Here is a 21475-nt window from a genome sequence, read left to right as displayed (position 1 = left end):
CCTGGGGCTCAAACTCACAACCCTGAGATCAAGAGTCATATGCTCCTCTGACTGAGCCATCCAGGCACCCCTGTGTTCTGCTTTTAAAATTAGTATGTTGGGGTGCCTGGGTGGTTCAGTAGGTTAAGTGTCCGATTCTTGGTTTTCTCTTAGGTCATAGTCTTGTGGTTCATGAGTTTGAGCCCTGCATCGGACTCCACAATGGCAGTGCAGGACCTGCTTGGGATTCTCTGTCTCCCTCCCTCTCTCTCTCTCTCTCTCTCTCTCTGCCCCTCCCCCTGCTTACTTTCTATCTCTCTCTGTCAAAATAAAGAAATAAACATTTTAAAAAATGAAATTAGAGGTGCCTGGGTGGCTCAGTTGGTTAAGCATGTGACTTTGGCTCAGGTCATGATCTTGTGGTTAGTGGGTTCTAGCCTTGCATTGGGCTCTGTGCTGACAGCTCAGAGCCTGGAGCCTGCTTCAGATTCTGTGTCTCCCTCTCTCTCTGTACCTCCCCTACTCCTTCTCTCTCTCTCTCTCTCTCTCTCTCTCTCTCTCTCTCTCTCTCTCTTTCTCTCTCTCTCAAAAAAGAAGTAAATAAAAATTAGTGTTTCTCTCATGAATATATTTCTGTGGTGCTACTAAATAATTATGATTATAATTGTTTAAAGCAGACTGATGCCACCTAATGCTATACTATAATTTACTTAACCATTTACCCAATGGATAATTTAGATGAGATGCAATGTTTTACTTGGTGCTTACAGACCCTTCCCACCATACTTTGTACTTTTTTCTTATGGTAGATTTCTAAAAGTAAAATTGCTCAGTTGAAAGTTACTTTTAAAGACATAGTAGCATAATGATCTCCCAAAGGAGATCTTTGAATTTATAGTTCCCCCTGTAACGTAAGAATACCAATTTCATTGCTAATTTAGCAGTATTTTATTTTTTTTTTAATTTTTTTTCAACGTTTATTTATTTTTGGGACAGAGAGAGACAGAGCATGAATGGGGGAGGGGCAGAGAGAGAGGGAGACACAGAATCGGAAACAGGCTCCAGGCTCTGAGCCATCAGCCCAGAGCCTGACGCGGGGCTCGAACTCCCGGACCGCGAGATCGTGACCTGGCTGAAGTCGGACGCTTAACCGAGGCCACCCAGGCGCCCCTGACAGTATTTTAAAAGAATACTTTATTGGCTATTTTGTTTTACACAACAGACTATTTTTTTTAGAGCAGCTTTAGGTTTACAGAAAATGGAGCAGAAAGTACAGAGGGTTCAAAGATATCCCTCTGTACCCTTCCCTGTAGTTTCCCCTATTATTAACATCTTGCTTTAGTGGAGTACATTTGTTACAATTGATGAATAAATATTGATACCTTATCATTAACTCAAGTTCCAAGTTCCAAGTTCCACCCAAGTTCCAAAAAGGCCTTATTACATACAGAGGGGAGGGGTTCGGTCCTTCTTGGCTGCTGCTTTCCTCATTGCTGCCAGGACATTGCTCAGCTCCTCTCTCTTCCTCTTGGCAGAGACGTGTGTCCCCATCCTTTCCTTGATGAACTTGAGAATGTGCTTGTCCTTAGAGACCTTGAGCAGCTCCATGGTTCGCTGCTTGCTCATATGGGGCAAAGCTGCACACCTCTTGGATCATGTCCCGCATGAACTTGGTGTGTATGGTGAGGTGCCCCGGGCAGTGTTTGGGCCTTGGCTTGCTCGTGTTCTTAGTCACCTTGTGGCCCTTGTTGAGGCCCACGGCCATAGGGTAACAAGGGTAGTGCAGAGCCCTGGCTGCTGGTCCTCAATGGCTCCCCACAGCAGAACGCAGAGTTCTATGCATTTTAACCAATGTTTAATGTCATGTATCTACCATTACATATTATACAAAATAGTCTGCCTGCCCTAAAAATCTCCTATGCTCCACTTATTCATCCTTCCATCCCACAAGCCACTGGAAACCACTGATCTTTTTACTGTCTGTATAATTTTGCCTTTTCCCGAATGTTATATAGTTGGAATCATATGTTAGGAAGTCTTTTCAAACTGGCTTCTTTCATTTAGCAATATGCAGTTATGTTTCCTCCATGTATTGGTAGCTTTTTCTTTTTATCATTGAATAAATATTCCATTGTATGGATGTAGCACAGCTTATCCATTCAACTTTTGAAGAACATCTTGGTTGCTTCTAGTTTTGGCAATTATGAATAAAGCTGCTATAAACATTTGTGTTCAGGTTTTTTGTGTGGATATAAATTTTGAACTAATTTGAGTAAAGTATGTTTTCATAGCCACTTGTTATTGTTTTATGCATGTATTCTATTCTATCTCTGAATATATTTATGAAATGAATGTTTAAGCACACTTTTTTCTCCCTTCAGAGTCTCTATTTCTCCAAGTTGCTTTTTGTTTGTCTATTTTGATCACTATAGTCTGTGTTTGAGATGTTCTGAGGTTGTTTGATGATTCTGGCTGCCTGTTCTTATTTAAGAGCAGTGCCCCATAAAGATGATAAGAAGCTGTGATCCCATGGTGAGACTTGCTACCTATGGGCCGTTTCACTAAGAAAAGCTCACTGTGAAATATTTCATCTTGGACTGGTTAGATTCCCCAGAGTGAAATCTTCTGACTTCCTCCCTTGATGGTATAGGACTGGTTACCATCTTTCTAGAAACTGAGTTGGAGAAGAGGTTTGGAAGTAGGTGGACTCTGCTTTCAGTTAACAAAATGTTCACCTAATTTCCCTGTTTGTAGAATGGTACCCCCACTTTGAATTGTGCATGTCTAGTTTTCTGAAGAATCAGGGAGATATAGTTGCCTACTTGGACTTGGGGAAAGGATCTAAGGATTTATCTGATTCTTAAAAGAGAATTCCAGTTAATCCTCCTGTTTCTACTGTCACCTTTATCCTCATACCTGAAACCTAATATGGCAGTGCCTTTGGGGGAGATACGTGGTTTGCCGTGTAAACTGCTTGTTTCTAAGCTTGACTTGGGATTCAACTTTCTCAATGCTGTGAGGTCATCTGCTTATCCATCTGCTTTCCAGTTTGAAAATTTTGTTGGTGATCCCTTGCTTCTGTTCTTCTTTGTCCTTACAAATTCATGCCTTTAAAAAATCCTGTGCAATACTTTTAGTTAGGTTTTGGTAGGAAGTGAAAGTAAATGCATTTGGACAATCTGCCATAGTTCTGTGAAATTCTCATATATCCTTTTAAAACAGAAATCAGGGGTGCCTGGGTGGCTCAGTCGGTTAAGCCTCTGACTTCAGCTCAGGTCATGATCTCATGTTTGTTTGAGCCCTGCATCAGGTTCTGTGCTGACAGCTCAGAGCCTGGATCCTGCTTCGAATTCTGTGTCTCCCTCTCTCTCTGCCCTTCCCCTGCTTTTTCTCTCTCTCTCTCTCTCTCTCTCTCAAAAATAAATAAAAATATTAAAAAAAAAAAAACCAACCAGAAATCAAAACCCAAACCCTTCTCTATAGTCAATAGATGTTAATTGGTTAAAATTTTCAGAAAAAATATTTAAAAATTTTTTAGTTAATATTATCTATAAATGGACCACCACGTAAAATTTTGGTACTTGTCCATTATGACTTTTCTGTGTGAATACATAAACATTTGATTTATTTTTATTATTTTTTCACTTGTATAAAAAAATACAATTGTGTCTACAGAGATAGCAGTTCAGTGGGGAAGGGAGAAAGGATGTGAGTAGGAATTGACTGCAAACAGACATAAAGGAACTTTGGAGGGGTAATGGAGGTGTCCTAAACCTGGATTGTGGTGATGGTTGCTTAAGTCTACAAATTTACTAAGAACTATTGATGGGTATATTTTATGGCATATAAATTATAGCAATAGATTTGTTTTAAAAATTCCACACTAACCAGCAAAAACCAAAAATATGATTTACTCAGACCATATCATACATCTTTGTTCACTTAAAAATTTATTATGGACGCCTTTCATGTCAACAAATTTATACCTATAAAACAAAATTGTAATTGTATAATTAACAAAATGTGTTTCTCCCAGATCTTTTCCCTTCACCTTGCAAATATAGAAGATCCCACTTTCATAGTACATTTTTTGTTTGCCTTTTTACATTCTTATTCATATATTTATATATTGATGCATAGTTGTCATTATTACATAGTTTAGCACTGTGGTTATAAAACACTATTCTAGCCATTTCCCCATATGTTACATAATTATTGTTGACAGTTACATAATCCTTCATAGGGTACATATGTCATGCACTAATTACCATATCCCTGTTTTGGGGGTCTTGAGCTATTTCAGGATTTCTGTTGTTAAAAATAATGATATAATAATAATAACTTTATGCATATAGCTTTTCCTTTCCTTTTTCCTTTTTTTAATTCTTTACTTAGGATAAAGTCCTAGAAAGCCTCTACTGCTTTTGAACTAAAATAAACACAAATAACTTCAGAATTTAAAAAAAAATTGGCTTTTATATAATTCCTTTTAGATGTGTTTTGGAAGATTCCTTATATGGAGAACCTATCATTTGTTACTATTACCTTTTAAGTTCTATATTATGGCCTCTGATATTTTGCTGAACATACTTTTTTTTAAAGGTTTTATTTATTTTTAAGAGAGAGAGAGACACACAGAGTGTGAGTTGGGGGGTGGGGAGTGGCAGAGAGGGAGGGAGACACAGAATCCAAAGGAGGCTCCAGGCTCTGAGCTGTCAGCACAGAGCCCAATGCGGGGCTCGAACCCACAGGCTAAACCGTGAGATCATGACCTGAGCTGAAGTCAGAGTCTTAACCGACTGAGCAACCCAGGTGCCCTGAACATACTTAAAAAAAAAAAAAAAAATCAGATATACTTATTTGAAGTAAAGACAGGTAGGAATTCTGTGAAGAAACCCAATACTGTTGTCTCTTGTGGAAAGGTAGCAGCAACCTCATAGTGTTTTCATCCTATTTAAACTTTACAAATGGAGGATTTTATAATACAAACTACAGAATCTAACTTTAGGTTGGGTGGCCTCAGATTTCTAAAGCCTATTCACCTTAAATAATTGTATTGGGATGTCTCATTACTGATTTGCAGCTGTGCTTTTCTGGATACATGCTGAGAAGCCTTCTTTTAACTCAAAATGTTAGTTAAAAATTTTTAAGTTAGCATTAATGGCTTACCACATGACAAAGTAGGAAAGTGACTAGACATTCTAGGGAAGTCTCCAGGAGTTCTTAGAATCCAGGAAACACACCTTACACATACTCAGGTCACTGGGGACAAGCAGTCTACGGATTTTGTTCTTCTGAAATGATCAGCCACAACAGACTAAATTAACTGGCTTTAGGATACTGTGCTCAATGGATGAGTTAGATGTAGAATTTCAGGAAGCCCAAGGTCAAGTTAGTTCCTAAGGAACAATGCATGCTTTTTATAACCTTCCCTACATTTCCCTCTGTGCTATAACCAGGTCATGACAACTGGGACCTTGTCACCAACACTTTCAAAGATAATTTTAAAAGACTATTCAAACATTAAAGCTAGCCCCCTCCTTGGCACATACTCCCCCTTCTCTCCTCTCTTTAGTCCCTGGGTGGCCAGGAAAACCCAACATCAAGGGCAAGGGGCATTCCATTTCCTACCCCTTTGTGTGTGTGGTACCTATCAGGCCCTTACCCTCTCATCCCCATTTTACCCCCAAATTGATTCAAGGACCAGTTTTTTTTTTTTTAAACAGCTTTATTGAGACTTAATTCACATACCATAAAATCCACTCATTCAAAATGCTTTTGAGTATTTCCACAGAGTTGTGCAACTATCACTTACCACAATCAATTTTAGAACACTTTCATCACCTGAAAAAAGAAACCCATACTCATTATCAGTTAGCTGCATTCCACCCCCCAAATCTCCTAGCCCGTAGGTAATCACTAATCTATATTCTATTACTATAGATTTGCCTAATCTAGACATTTCAGATAAATGGAATCATATAATATGTGACCTCTTGTGACTGTCTTCTTTCACTGAACAGTGTTTTCAAGGTTCATCCACATTGTAGCATGCATTGATACTTCATTTTTTTTTTATTGTCAAATGCTATTATTTTGTATGGTTATACCACATTTTCTTTATCCATTCATCAGTTGATGGGAATTTTGGGTTGTTTACTCTTTTTAGCTATTATAAATAATGCTTAACGCTGCTACACACAAAATTTTATACAAAATTGTACAAAATTTTGTTTGATGTATGTTTTCATTTTTGGGGGGTATATACCTAGGACTGGATTTTCTAGGTCATATGGTAACTCTATGTTTAACATTTTAAGGAGTTGTCAAACTATTTTCCAAAGCAGTTGTATCATTTTATGTTTCCACCAACAATCTATGAGGGTTGCGATTTTCTGACTTTTGTTATTGTCTCTCTTTTTTATTTTAGCTATACAAATGGATATGAGGTATCTCATTGTGGTTTTGATTTACATTACCCTAATGGCTAATGATGTTGAGCATCTTGTGTGTCTTTTTTGGAAAAATATCTGTTCAAATCTTTGATTGGGTTGTCTTTTTAATGTTGAATTGTAAGAATTCTTTATATATGCTGAATACAAGGCCTTCATCATGTACATGATTTACAAACGTTTTCTCCCATTATGTGAGCTGTCTTTTCATTCTCTTGATGGTATCTTTTGAAGCATAAAGGCTTTTAATTTTTATGATTTCAAGTTTATCTGCTCATTATTTTGTTATTTGTGCTTTTGGTTTCATGACTAAGAAAGCATTGCCTAGTCAAGGTTCACAGAGATTTACACCTATGTTTTCTTCTAAGAGATTTGTAGTTTCTGCCCTTACATTTAGGTATATGACCCATTTTGAGTTAATTTTTATGTATAGAACAGTGTAGGGGTCCAACTTCATTCTTTTTTTTTTTTAATTTTTTTTTTCACGTTTTATTTATTTTTGGGACAGAGAGAGACAGAGCATGAACGGGGGAGGAGCAGAGAGAGAGGGAGACACAGAATCGGAAACAGGCTCCAGGCTCTGAGCCATCAGCCCAGAGCCCGACACGGGGCTCGAACTCACGGACTGCGAGATCGCGACCTGGCTGAAGTCGGACGCTTAACCGACTGCGCCACCCAGGCGCCCCATCAACTTCATTCTTTGTATGTGGACATGTAGTCGTTTGGGCACCATTTGTTGTAATTCCTTCTCAATTATCTAGATATCATCAAATATCAACTGACCATTGGATGCCTGGGTGGCTCAGTTGGTTAAGCATCTGACTTTGGGACTTCAGCTAAGATCATGATCTCACAGTTTATGGATTTGAGCCCCACGTCTGGCTCTGTGCTGACAGTTCAGAGCCTGGTGCCTGTGTCATATTCTGTGTCTCCCTCTCTCTTGGCTCCTCCTCTGCTTGCACTCTGTCTCTCTCTCTCTCTCTCTCAAGAATAAATAAACATTAAAAAAAATCAATTGACCATAAAGATAATGTTTTTATTTAAAAAAATTTTTTTAATGTTTTTATTTATTTTTGAGAGAGAGAGAGAGAGAGAGACAGAGACAGAGACAGAGAGAGACAGAGAGACAGAGTGTGAGCAGGGGAGGGGCAGAGAGAGAGGGAGACCCAGGACCTGAAGCAGTCTCCAGGCTCTGAGCTGCAGCACAGAGCCCGACATGGGGCTCGAACTCACAGACTGTGAGTCTATGACCTGAGCTGAAGTCAGATGCTTAACCGACCTAGCCACCAGGCGCCCCAAGATAATGTTTTTTTCTGAACCCTCAATTGTATTCCATTGATCTATATGTCTACTTTTATGCCAGTAGCACACAGTCATGATTACTGTAGCTTTGGAGTAAGCTTTGAAACTAGAAGTGCAAGTCCTCCAGTTTTGTTCTTTTTGAAGATTGTTTTGGCTATTTTTGGTCCTTTGAATGTCTATATTAATTTTAGGATCTGTATGTTACTTTCTGCTAAAAAACCAACTGGGGTTTTGATAGGGACTGCATTGGATTTGGGGATCTCAAGGCCTATTTTGTGTGATTGCTTTGAACATCCAAATGGTACCTCCTGACTGTACCTTCCTTGTTCTTCTCCCACAAGACAGAGTAATTATTGCTCTTAGTACTGAGAGAAAAGGAAGAATCTGTTCATAAATATTCATAATTAAGTGTGTTTTTTCTGCCTTCATTTATTCTGATGTGAGATGAGGTCAGTAAGTGTACTTATGTCATAAGGATGTTGTGAACATTAAATAGGAAAATCCATCTGAAGCACCTAGCAAGCACTCAATAAGTGTTACCCACAATAATAACAATTATACTCCTAGGCATCTTTGGATCAAGATTGATTCTTGACATCCTTCATGCATTGACCTCGTCTCCCACTATTCTCTCAGGTATGATCTGAACTTCAGAAAAATCCACATCTGTCTGATTCTCAAAAGCCAGTGTGCTTCCAATTATATTAACAGGTGTTTGATAGATTAAAACAGAAAATAAGAGGCTGGGGCACCTGGGTGGCTCAGTTGGTTGAGCATCTGACTCTTGATTTTGGCTCAGGTCATGATCTCAGTTCGTGAGATTGAGCCCCACATCAGGCTCTGCACTGAGCATGGAGCCTGCTTAAGATTCTCTCTCTTTGTCTGTCTGTCTGTCTGTCTGTCTCTCTCTCTCTCTCTGTCCCTTTCTCTCTCTATCAAATTAAAATTTTTTTTCAACGTTTATTTATTTTTGGGACAGAGAGAGACAGAGCATGAACGGGGGAGGGGCAGAGAGAGAGAGAGGGAGACACAGAATCGGAAACAGGCTCCAGGCTCTGAGCCATCAGAGCCCGACGCGGGGCTCAAACTCACGGACCGCGAGATCGTGACCTGGCTGAAGTCGGACGCTTAACCGACTGCGCCACCCAGGCGCCCCTCTATCAAATTTAAAAAAAAAGAAAAAGATAAGAGGAATTTTGCAATATGTAGGAAAAAGGAAAATTTCTATTAAGAAAACTTTAATGGAAAAAGTATAATTTCTAGGCTCCAAGTAAAGAAATAGCTGACAGATTTTTTTTTTTTTAATTTAGTAGATATTCATTCTTAGTAGACCAGGATGCTCATGACTTAAAACCAGTTGGGAGCTGACAGATACAGGGGAACCTGGGAGGTCTGCTGAGGTGAAGCATCAGGTAGAAGAAATTATGTCTGTTGGTTAATTTTGTTGTAACCTGAATGTCCACATGTTCTCTAGCTTGGAGGGAGAGTTCCCACCCTTTAATACCCAGGTAAGTCTGTGGTCCAGTCTGGACACCTCCACAAGAATATGATAATCCTAGGTGATACTGACATATTCTCTTCTGTATTGTCATTTCTTACTCTGGAATATAGATCTGGGCTTCTATACCTCTGATCAACCTAAAGAAGATGATGTTAATATTTTATAACTAAATGACCTTGCTAATATTATAAAATGTAAACTGGAATTTTCTTTTAGTGGACTATCCTTTTCCTGGCATTGGAAACTGATTTCTTACATTCACTTTTTGAGTTAACAATCACAAAATACAATATAATCCAGTGGTGAGTGAATGGATTTCCTTAGCAGTTTATAACTTTTATGAATGATGTAATAGTTTTTAGCACTAATGTTACAGACTTTGAGAAGGATATTCATAGGCAATAAACTAATGAGTTGTGTTTGTGTGTGTAACTAAATTCATGCTCATTTTTTCATTCTCTTCTTAATCCTACTACTTATTGTCTTATCATCCTCTTAAGCTTCTCTCAATGCACTCTATTCCATAAAACCTATCCAGATCCTCCCAGCTAGATATGGGATTGTGTTCTTTGAACTTCTGTATAAGCAGATGTTTATAAATCTCTCACAGCACCTACTAGATGTCACTTTGTGTAATAGTTATTTGTGTACTTACATTATTCCCCTGCTAGATTGTATGCTCCTAGAGTCCAGGCTTAAGTGTGTGTTATTAATCTTGCTATAATTTAACCTCCTAATATAATTCGTTGAATACAGTGAGTGTTTAAATATGTTTGTTAAATTACATTTCTGGGTTAAGATGGGAGGAACTTGGCTAGCTACTTAACAGGCAGCCATTTTTTATACTTGACTGGGGTAGCTCATCAAGAATCTTGAACAGAAGCTTACTGTACCTGAGCACCTGACCTGGACACTGGCTCTGTACCTGGGTGCTGGGGTTTATAATTCATGTAAAACACACAGGGAACAGTCCTTTACAGATAAAGAGATAATGTTGATGAATCTGCACTACTAATAAAAGAACAAATGACCTAGAATTTCTCAAAATGTCCTCAGGGTTCATGCAGTAGGAGCACTTATTTAAATATTTTTCTTTTGATACTTTTAGCACACTTGCCTGAAGTTAATTTCTAGCTACAGCATCTCATTAGAAGAGTGACTGAAAACTTAGGGAATGTTTGAAAGGGGCCGTAAATGGACTAACGTTATACTAAATTCCATGCCATAGTAAAGTGGTCATTTAGCAAAATCCAAGCGAGCAAAATTACAACTAGCACATGTATGTAAATAGATCACTATATTTGTCCTGAGATAGAGTAGGTTCTATATGGCTGAGTGTAGCCTTCAGTGTTCAGATTAGCTGGAATTCACCACATTGAGTAGGGGACTAGCTGTGACCTAGTTGCCTAGGAAGATAGCATTTATTTATTTATTAAAAAAAATTTTTTTTTCAACATTTATTTATTTTTTGGGACAGAGAGAGACAGAGCATGAACGGGGGAGGGGCAGAGAGAGAGGGAGACACAGAATCGGAAACAGGCTCCAGGCTCTGAGCCATCAGCCCAGAGCCCGACGCGGGGCTCGAACTCCCGGACCGCGAGATCGTGACCTGGCTGAAGTCGGACGCTTAACCGACTGCGCCACCCAGGCGCCCTGGAAGATAGCATTTAATAGAGCAGTGCTTCTTAAACTGTCTGTGGTGAAGCACTAGTTTATTTTCTTTGCAATTTAGGTAATTAATAATTTTGTAAAATACAATAATCATAAAAACTAAAAAATGAAATTTAAAAAGACATGCAAAGCACAACTCCCAATTTTTAAATATTATACTCAACAGACATAAAATTATTCTGTCAAATTGCTGTTCTGTACTTACCTGATCAGGGAACACCTCCAGTCCATGGATCACACTTTGAGTAACACTGGCTTAGAGGATGGACTGTCCTGATATGCCCGCATAAAGGTTTAGATTGCCTGTCCATTAACACAATTCGGAGGTCTGTTTGATCCAAATGAGTGCTCAGCAGGGTGGGGCGGCGGTGCTTAGATGGATTAGTCAGTGGAACATGCAACTCTTCATCTCAGGGTTGTGAGTTCAAGCCCTATGTTGGGTGTAGAGATTACTTAAAAATAAAATCTAAATGTACATACATACAGGGGCTCCTGGGCGGCTCAGTTAGTTAAGCATCCGACTTTGGCTCAGATCATCATCTCATGGTTCATGAGTTCGAGCCCCACTTTGGATCCTCCTCTCTGTCCCCTCCTCTCTCTGTTCTTCTCTCTCTCTCTCTCTCTCTCTCTCTCTCTCTCTCTTATTCTCTCTCTTCTCCCCCCTCAAAAAAATGAATAAACATTTAAAATATATATATATTAACAAAATTAAAAAAATACATATATACATACATAAAAAATGAATGCTCAGGGATAATAGGAAAAAATGCTATGTCTTGAGGTGAGACCAGGTCAAAAATTGAGCTTATCCCTCATTCTGTAGGGTGAAAAGACTTGAAGCAGAAAGGGGAGGGTGTAATATAATTGAAATGGTATGGTTAATGATTTTTGGTTTAAGATAGTTGGTAGGGGTAAGATGAAACAGTAAGACTTCCCAAAAAATAAGTCCTAAGAGTTCAGGCAAAAGTGAACAGTAAATCCCTGGTCAGATCTGAAGCTGTGGAAGTAAAAATGGAGCAGTAGCAGAAGTATTTACTGAGCCTCTTTTATGTCCTAAATATTATACACACTAAGCACTTTACATATATATGCTAGCTCATTTAATCTTGACAACAATCCTTTGTGGTAGTACTATTAACCTCATTTTTCAGATGAGGAAACGGGCTCCAAGAAGTTGAATGACTTGTCCCAGGATTTTCAGATGGTTGTGATGTGTAACCCAGAGCCCAGATTTGTTAGGTTCTTAAATAATTGTCTAAATACAGTGCTTTTGCAAATCTTGCTGAACATTTTGGGCTGTTGAGTTGAGAGTTATCACTGTCCTTTGATACCAAATAGCCTGTTAACCACTATCATCAGCCTTTCAACTGCTTTGCCTGAACTTTTTTGGAGATTTGGCCTTAATTCTGATCAACCTGGTTGCTCCATCATTGGAGCAACATAACCCTGTGAAGTGGATTAAACCTAGGGTGGATGCTAACACTGGGCAGAGCTGCTCAATTCTAATTTTTAGGTGGCATTTTATAAATCTGACTCTAATCATGTAGTTTTCTACTGTCTTCATTGCACATGGTAAAGTATTTCATGTAGGCTGCTTTAAGTCCTGGTGGTGCCATGGTTTTTAAAATAAGCTGACCCTTTGGGCACCTGGCTGGCTTAGTCAGTGGAGTGTGAGATTCTTAATCTTGGGGTTGTAAGTTTGAGTCCCCCAATGGGTGTAGAGATTACTTAAAAATAAAAAAATTAAATTAAATAAACCGACCCTCTAAAAGATTAATTTTATGAAACTTTTCAGTGTGAATTTTCTGTTTAATAAATAGAATAGTAATTATGTACTATTTTTTTCCCACACCAGATTGTAGAATAAGAACTTGCACACATTGTTCTAAAGAACTGCATACTCCATGCACTATTGGCACTCTATAAATGTTAAATAGTAACTCCTTGGAGAAGAGGGGAAGTCTTTCATTAAAACAGAATACAATGTTTTGGGTGCTTGGGTGGCTCAGTCAGTTAAATGTCTGACTCTTAATCGCAGCTCAGGTCATGATCTCGCAGTTCATCAGTTCGAGCCCTGCATTTGGCTCTGCACTAACAGTGCAGAGCCTGTTTGGGATTCTCTCTCTCCCTCTCTCTCTCTGCCTCTCCTCCCCGCTCCCTCTCTCAAACTAAATAAATAAACTTAAAAAAATAAAATACAGTGTTCATTGCCAGTTGAAAAACACATTCCTAATAAATGAGCCAAATATTTGCAATTGTCTGTTATCCTACATTCATATCCTACATACATATCCTATGTTCTTTGTTGAAATTACCTTTCCTACATGTTACTAAAAATGAATTTTGATTTAAAATGTAGGCCCAGTATTTTTTGTTCTCTGTAACAGCCAAGTACCTTTTGAGTCATTCTTATCTTTTTTTCTTTAAGTTTATATATTTATTTTGAGAGAGAGAGAGAGAGAGAGAGAGAGAGAGAGAGAGAGAGAGAGTGTGTGTGTGTGTGTGTGTGTGTGCAAGTGGGACAGGGGCAGAGAGAGAGAGGGAGAGAGAGAGAATCCCAAGCAGGTTTCATACTACCAGTGCAGAGCCCGAATCGGGGCTCAAACTCATGAACCATGAGATCATGACCTGAGCTGAAGACAGGCACTTAACCGACTGGGCCACCCATTCTTACCTTTAACAAGAGAAATCCTACCCTTGATTATATTTCTATGCCAAGCCTGAGATTTAAAAGTTACTGTCTTTTGGGGCACCTGGGTGGCTCAGTTGGTTAAGCATCTGGCTTCGGCCCATGTCATGATCTCACAGTTTGTGGGTTCGAGCCCTGCATCAGGCTCATTGCTGACAGCTCAGAGCCTGGAGCCTGGAGCCTGCTTCGGATTCTGTGTCTCCTTCTCTCTCTGCCCCTACTCTGCTTATGCTTTCTCTTTTCTCAAAAATAAACATTAAAAAAAAAAGTTACTGTGTTTTTTTTGGGTACATTGTTAGTCTAGTGAAATGGAAGAAGAGTCTGTAATAGGCTTTGACAGTTAAAATTACTTCAACTTATTCAAAGCCAGTTTAATATTCTTCCTTTTTTTTTTTTTTTCCATAGACATTTTGGGTCATGTTAGTTGAAAACAGCCCAAAAGAATCCCACCCCACCCCCCAGGTGAGCAAGACTATCCAGAAAAGAAAGAGCTATGCTATGGTTTTTCTGTCATTTGGGAAAATGGATGTGTGTCTGTCTGTGGAGGGAAGTTCTTTTTTTTTTTTTAAACGTTTATTTATTTTTGAGACAGAGAGAGACAGAGCATGAATGGGGGAGGGTCAGAGAGAGGGAGACACAGAATCTGAAACAGGCTCCAGGTTCTGAGCTGTCAGCACAGAGCCCGATGTGGGGCTTGAACTCACAGACCGTGAGATCATGACCTGAGCCGAAGTCAGACGCTTGACCGACTGAGCCACCCAGGCACCCCTGTGGAGGGAAGTTCTATAGGTCCCTCATTTCTCCAGTGAACATGTTTGTGCTGCTGCAGGGCTGTGGCCAGATTGCTGCTTTTAGACCAAGTACACTCCTCTGAGCTAACTAGTCAGCACTGCATATTAATGAGTGGTGGTAAGCTCAGTTTTGAAAAATGCCAATGGGATTATTTTTTCCTTTGCAACAACAAATAAATATGAAAAGGCTATATTTCATATTAATTGGAATGATTATTGTTTTCATGGTTTGTCTCTGAGCATATATTAGGAGAATTTTGAAAGCTGAGCTAAAAATGCCCTTTTAGCTATAGTATAGGTTCAATTTTTAGATGAATTGTGAGGATATGTGGGAAGTTATATTTAAGAAAAGCAGCTTTACTGTACTTCCCTGGCCTGCTCTGGGTGACTTTTAACCTATCTTGACTTTAGCAGAGTGAATTAAATTATAAAATAGAACTTTATGTAGTGGTTAAGAGCCAACTTTTGGCCAGTAAATATTATAGCACTTATGTAAATGGACAATAATAAGCTCCATGCAGTTTTTTTTAAAGCAGTTAAAAATAATGGAGGGATGCAGAAATGTTCTGTTTAACTTTGTAGTGCGTACTCTGGGAGATTGATAAAGTATAATGCTAATAAGGTGACAATGAAATGTCTGTTCCAAGGCATCGTTACACTCATAAATAACACTTGAGGCAGTGTTTTATAAAAAGTGATTTATGCTAAGTTATTCCTCACAGCAACCTATGTGAGGTAGATATTACTATCCCACTTTCAAATGAGGACATTGAGAGTAAAACTCAGCTTATCTGTAATGGAGCAGTGGTCATCATGGCAACCTGGCCTTTGATAAAAATACATATACCCATATACCGTGTGTCCCGAGACTGGTGTAATGAGGATGGTGGGGGCCATGTGGTAGCAGGGGGACTGCAAGTCTGAGATACAACAGGAAAGAGTCCTGCTTCCCAAGTAGAAAGACTCATCCCCACCTTGTCATTTTTGCTTCTTCAGGGGGCAATGGACATGGGTCCCTTTCTTCTCTGACTTCCCATTTCCAAGTCCATTCCTGGTGGGAAGTTTGGGGACAGCTCCCTATTAAAGAGGTTTGCTGTGACTTTAGAAATTACTCATGTTATCAGTTAGAGAGGGAGTCACTATAATTGATTTGTGTAGACTTAGTTCATGGTGACTTCTTGACTGAGGAATTAAAACAAGTGGTGTGGAATTTTGTAAGGCTGCCATGCTTTCTTTCCCTTTCTTGTTCACTGTCTCAGGGCTGAGGAGAAGACGATGAAAATTGTGCATCACACCCTTGGGTCAGAGATTGAGCTACCCAACTATACATTGAAGGGACACTGATTAACTGAAAGGAAACTGCCATTTCTTTTTCCTTCAGTTACCCTGAACTATAATGATAAAGATTCACCAGAGGGAGCTTCAGCAAGATATGCTTTTTAGTCTTGACCTTAATACACATACCTATTCAAAAAAATACATGTACCTCTTTGAATACAATGTAAATTACCACTTTGCTGATACTGGCTTACATAATTATTTTGTGCAGGTTGATTCCAGTTTACTTTGCATTTAGTCTTGTCCTTGATTTAGGATAGGAAGGGGAACAGTCCATGTTTATCTGGATAATAAAAGTACAGTCACTATGATAATATGGTTTGTTTTCTGCTTTACCTTGGTGATCAAGTCCAAGTTGTATATATTTGGTGATAGTTTGTGGTGGTATGCCATTACCATAGCAATGGGCTATATTCTTGGTTGCCACTAATTGCCTCTAGAATTATGTGGGTATGAAGGTTTTCTTGTTGAGAATGCATAGTATTTATAGAAAACACAAAAGGGGCTGTATCAGAGCTACTTTATACAGAACCAACAGTTCCCTGGCTACAGTGACTGAAACAGATGGGTTGGAAGAGTTTACTAGTGACTTATTTCCCTGTCTGGGATTGCTGACAAATGCATATGCCACTACCTGGCTTCCGGGAAATGCAAAAGGTAAAATGGGCTTTGGCTTTGGAGTATTTCCGTGGAAAATATAGTAGCATGAATGCCTGGTTTCCTGTCCTACTTCTTCATTCAACTACCAAATGGATCGTTTTAATTACCTTCCAGATATAGCCAAAAAAGAAGTGAGGCAAGCTTCCATGAATGCTAATGGTAGTCCCACACTCCTTTCAAGGATAAAGTAAGTTGTTTTAGCTTTTATTTGTCAGATCAGTTGCTTATATTTTGTATGAAATGTATACATTGTCTTTTCATATTTGAGCCCGTTTGTTTTACCTTGATATCACATTCATCTAATGTAAATGTTGTTCCTTTAAAAAATTGTAGCTTATGTAAGTGCTTATCTGATCCTTAACTACTGGGCAGATGGCTCTATTTCTCTTGCTAAATTGTGATTCGGATTATTTATTTATTTATTTATTTGCCAAAAAAAAAAATCCAGTTAAAATAGAACATCTCTCAAGTTTATGGTGAAGCTTTACTAGGCTCAGGGCATGCAATGCTTAGCAACCCTATATAAGTCAACATTTATAGCTGCCATTCATATAAAGAGACTTTCCCTTTTGAAAGTGCTTTATAATGAGCGACATTTGTCTTGTTGTAGGATTTTTTTTCCAGCCAAACAATGTATTTTCTCAATGAGTTCTATCACTCCATTGTCATTAAAAATGAATTTTAGCCTAATATTCTATCCTGTTCTTCAGCCAGGTGATCATACATCATAATCTGGCCCTGTTTCATCTTTTCTCCCACCCCCCAGGCTATGTCCTAGCTACACTGAGGACTTGCCCCCCTTGTTCTTGAAACCCAAGCATTCTCATGTCTCAGTGACTTCGCACACACTCTCCCCTCTGCTGGCCTGGAAAGAGCTCTCTGCTCCTACTTTCACAGGTCTGTTTGCCTGAGGAAAGCCTGACTTAGTACAGCTCCAGCGTTGCTCTGTGGTGAAGGCTTCTCTGACACAGTTTACCCCCATTGTAGGGACATCTGAGGTATTTCCCTGGTGGGTACATGTCTGTTTTACCATTACAGAGTAGGTTCTTTTTCTCTTTTGTGTTCCCAACACCTGGTGCAATACCAGGTACTCAGTGTATATTTAGGCTGAGAACCCATAACATTTTTAGACTTTGTTTATTCCTTTATATTGCTAAAGAAGGAAAGAAGGGTGGAACCCATGTTACTCGAAGATGCTGTGAATATGATGGCTTTGTATTAAACAACATACTGAAATCATGAATCAATGAACCTGAGACAAAACTGTGAAGCAGGTGAAGAAGCTGGTTCCCTATGCTTCCCTTTTAAAACTGAATTCATGCATCTTACTGGGGACTAAAACCTTAAAGAAAGAGTGGGGCGCCTGGGTAGCTCAGTCAGTTGAGTGTCCGACTTCGACTCAGGTCACGATCTCGCGGTCCGTGAGTTTGAGCCCTGCGTCAGGCTCTGGGCTGATGGCTCGGAGCCTGGAGCCTGCTTCCGATTCTGTGTCTCCCTCTCTCTCTGACCCTCCCCCGTTCATGTTCTGTCTGTCTCTGTCTCAAAAATAAATGTTAAAAAAAATTTAAGAAAGAAAGAGAATAAATTAAGTATAGACTACTTTTGGGGGTGAGGTATGGAATTTCTGGGGGCCCTGAAACAACCACACCCCCATGTATGCAGATATTTCTATGTAATGACACCAAAAGTCTGAAAGATTTGTTGAGAATAACAGAACCCATACTGTGAAGTGAGAATCACTGGTCTACGTGGTTTACTCTAAATGTTTCTATAATATGAACTATAGAGTACCCAGGATAGATTTTGATGTTATTTTCGGTTTCTCTTCTTTGAAGCTGGTGATAGCCCTGAGTAGCCAGAGAACATTCTCTGTCATGATCTGGGTTGAACCGTCTTTGCGTTCCACACCACTGACTCTCAAGCCTTCTGTGTGGGGTTATCTGCTGCTTGAGAGTCTTAATTACAAATCATAGAAAAGTAGAAAAGTCTTTGTTTTTTACTGATTTCCTTGCCCACAGCAGTCTCAAAAACCATTTCTTTACACTAGATTTCTCTAGAAAGCTGTCATTTCCATAAAAATGCTTTGCCCAGTGCTGGTTGTCCACATTATCAGTTAATGGTGCCATTCTATGCCTATTGTAAATAATGCTGCTATAAACACAGGGGTGCATGTGTCCCTTTGAATTAGTGTTTTGTATTTTTTTGGTAAATACCTAATAGTGCAATTACTGGATTGAAGGGTAGGTCTATTTTTAATCCTTCGGGGAGCCACCATACTGTTTTCCACAGTGGCTGCACCGATTTGTAATTTTACCAACAGTGCACAAGCGTTTCTTTTTCTCCATATCCTTGACAACACTTGTTATTTCTCGTGTTTTTGATATTAGCCATTGTGACAGGTGTGAGGTGATATCTCATTGTAGTTTTGATACGCATTTCTGCTAGGGAAGTTTTAAGGCAAAATTTTTAAAGGCACAATGGAAACAACAGAATGAGAAGAAAACAAACTCTAGGTGTGATATGAATAGAGACAAAGTAGAATGATTTACTTGGGAAATCTTGTTAGATGCCACTAGGGTCAATAAGTAACTCTCTCCAGGGGTGCCTGGATGGCTCAGTCAGTTGAGTGTCCAACTTCAGCTCAGGTTATGATCTCCCAGTCCATGGGTTTGAGCACCACATTGGGCTCTGTGCTGACAGCTCAGAGCCTGGAGCCTGCCAGATTCTGTGTCTCCCTCTCTCTCTGCTCCTCCCCACCTCGCACACTGTCTCTCCCTCTCAAAAATAAACAAAAACATTAAAAATAAATTTTAAAAATGTAACTCTCTCCAAATAAGTTTAATGAACTTCCTTTAAGAGGCTTTCCCTTGGTGGCTCTGAAACTTGTACAGAAAACTGTACTCCCAGTTAAAGGAAATAACTTTAGTTCTTTTTTAAATTGAGATATAATTTACGTGCCATAAAATTAATCTTTTCAGTGGCCTTTCATATATTCATGAAGTTGTACAACCATTACCACAGTGTAATTCCAGAACATTTTCACCACCCCACAAGGAAACCCCATTTCCATTAACAGTCACTCTCCACTCCTGCCTCCTACCAGCCTCTCATATCTTCTATCTTTATGGATTTGCCTATTTTGGACACTTTATATAAATGGATTTATATGGTCTGTAACCTTTTGTATCTGGCTTCTTTCACTGAGTATAATGTTTTCAAAGTTCATCCATTTGGAGCATATATCAATATTTCATTCCTTTTTATGGCTGAATTGAAAAACATGGTTTTTTTTAAATAAAAAATCAAAGCCAAATACATTCTGTAACTTTCTGCTATGGAAAATTTTATGGAGTGAAATGAATGTTGTTACAGGATAGGACCTAAAGCTTGGTCATAGGGAAAGACTGTGCGAATGCTACTGTAATCATAGATTTAGTAACTTGATGCAGCAAGGGAGAGATCGCAGCAGCAGGACTATGGGCATCCAGGAAGACAAAAATCTTTTTATAGGGTTTAGACTTGTGCTGAGTGATTCTAGAAGGGACTGGGGAAGAGGCAACCAACACTGGATTGAGTGGCAGCATGACACAGAGGCGGTTTAGTAATTGGGTATCTCAGCAGTCTTTGCTTAGGGTGGGGGAAGAATAAAGAGGGGCCAGGGAAGTCATTGAGAAGAAGACAGGATCCATAGTAGGAGTGGTTTTGCAGCTCTGGTTTGGCCTTAGGAGAAATATTGTTTTTTGTTGGCCGTGCCTCTGGCCTTGACTGAGTCTACCAGAAATACTGCAGCGCAGATTTTCATGCTCTCACGTTAGGGGGATATGCTCTGGTTCTGAGATTATAGAAAAGATAGACTTGGCATGACCAGGCAAGTAAGATGCAACCAAACGACCAAATAGAACTGACCATTTAACCATTGTCATGACAGTCCTTAGATTAAAATCTCTTTAAAGATATTCTGGCAGAATAATTAGGAATTATTGGAGGGTAGGGAGTAGGACTTTTCAACCAATTTGCCTGTATGATTAAGCACCTTTTATTCACTGCCTGCCTTGTGATGACCTTCATGCTAGGCATTTTGTATGTATTTTCTCTTGTAGGTTTAAACAATAATGAATAGTTCATCTTTCTCATTCAGCCAAAGGAGTGTGTATAAATGTGACTGAATTAGTCTATATTGTCATTCATTTGTAAACACTTTAGTGAGTGCTAGGCTCTAGGAATGAATAAGACATGGTCCCTGCCCAAGAGATTGAACAGTGCTATTCAATAGAACATTCTGTGATAATGACAATATTTTGTGTAGTCCAATACAAGAGTAGCCACATGTGCATCTCAAACACTTGAAATGTGGCTCATGAGACTGAGGAACTAAATTTTAATTTTTATTTATTTTTGATTAAACATTAATAGTGGCATATGAGGCTAATGGCTATCACATTAGATAGCACTGCTCTAGAAATTCACAAATGAGAGAAAGAAACACAAGTGCTCACAATACATGGTGTGATGTGGCTCCAACACAGGTTCTAGAAGCTCAATAAAGTGTTCTAGAAGCTCAAAACACAGCCTCTGGTGGTAGAGACACTAGAGAAAACACCCAGGGAAGGGGAGGGAGCATGAAAAATGAGACTTAAAAACAAAATAAAAATAATAGTAATAACAATAATTATTATTTTGTCAGAGGATGAGGCGAAGTTGAGTGGGTTCATTCTAGGCAAAAGGCATAGTCTGCAAAAACATTGAGGCATTAAAAATGTGTATACAAGTTCAAGAAAAGGTGTGTGGCTTGGTAGGGTCTAAATGTAGGTTACTGTAATGTTACCACAACATGACATAGCCCCTATGGCAAAGGTGTAATTGAACAGATTAAGAACAGATTTAACATTTTTGGCATTTATTTTGTTGTATACATTGTTAGAGAAGCTACCACATTTATCATTTAAAATAGATACAAAAATTGCCATTACGATCCTCATTTCACAGAAAACTGAGCCGTACAAAGGTAAAGGAATTTGCCTGAGGACACAGAGTGAATGGAAAGAGCTAGGATTTGAATCAGGCTTATTTGATTTCAGAGATCAATCCTCTC

General features: G+C 39.0%; 1 protein-coding gene and 1 pseudogene across 5 annotated transcripts in view; one reads left to right on the top strand and one right to left on the bottom strand.

Annotated features, from left to right (window-relative positions):
- The window catches only part of GREB1L (GREB1 like retinoic acid receptor coactivator), a 283415-nt gene that overhangs the window by 33572 nt on the left and 228368 nt on the right, over nt 1-21475 (top strand). The window contains exon 1 of one of the 5 annotated variants that reach the window (XM_040479253.1): nt 16408-16570. The exons of the other annotated variants lie outside the window; for them this stretch is intronic. The gene's annotated coding sequence lies outside the window, so the exon portion shown is untranslated. Of the gene's footprint in view, nt 1-16407; nt 16571-21475 lie in introns of those variants that run through there. 5 annotated transcript variants of the gene reach the window in all.
- On the bottom strand, nt 1400-11136 carry LOC121032729 (60S ribosomal protein L36-like; annotated as a pseudogene).

This window comes from Herpailurus yagouaroundi, unplaced genomic scaffold (assembly GCF_014898765.1).
Source record: "Herpailurus yagouaroundi ecotype Mexico unplaced genomic scaffold, PumYag 142, whole genome shotgun sequence".
Classification (NCBI taxonomy): Eukaryota; Metazoa; Chordata; class Mammalia; order Carnivora; family Felidae; genus Herpailurus; species Herpailurus yagouaroundi.
This window is presented reverse-complemented; position numbering and strand designations above follow the sequence as displayed.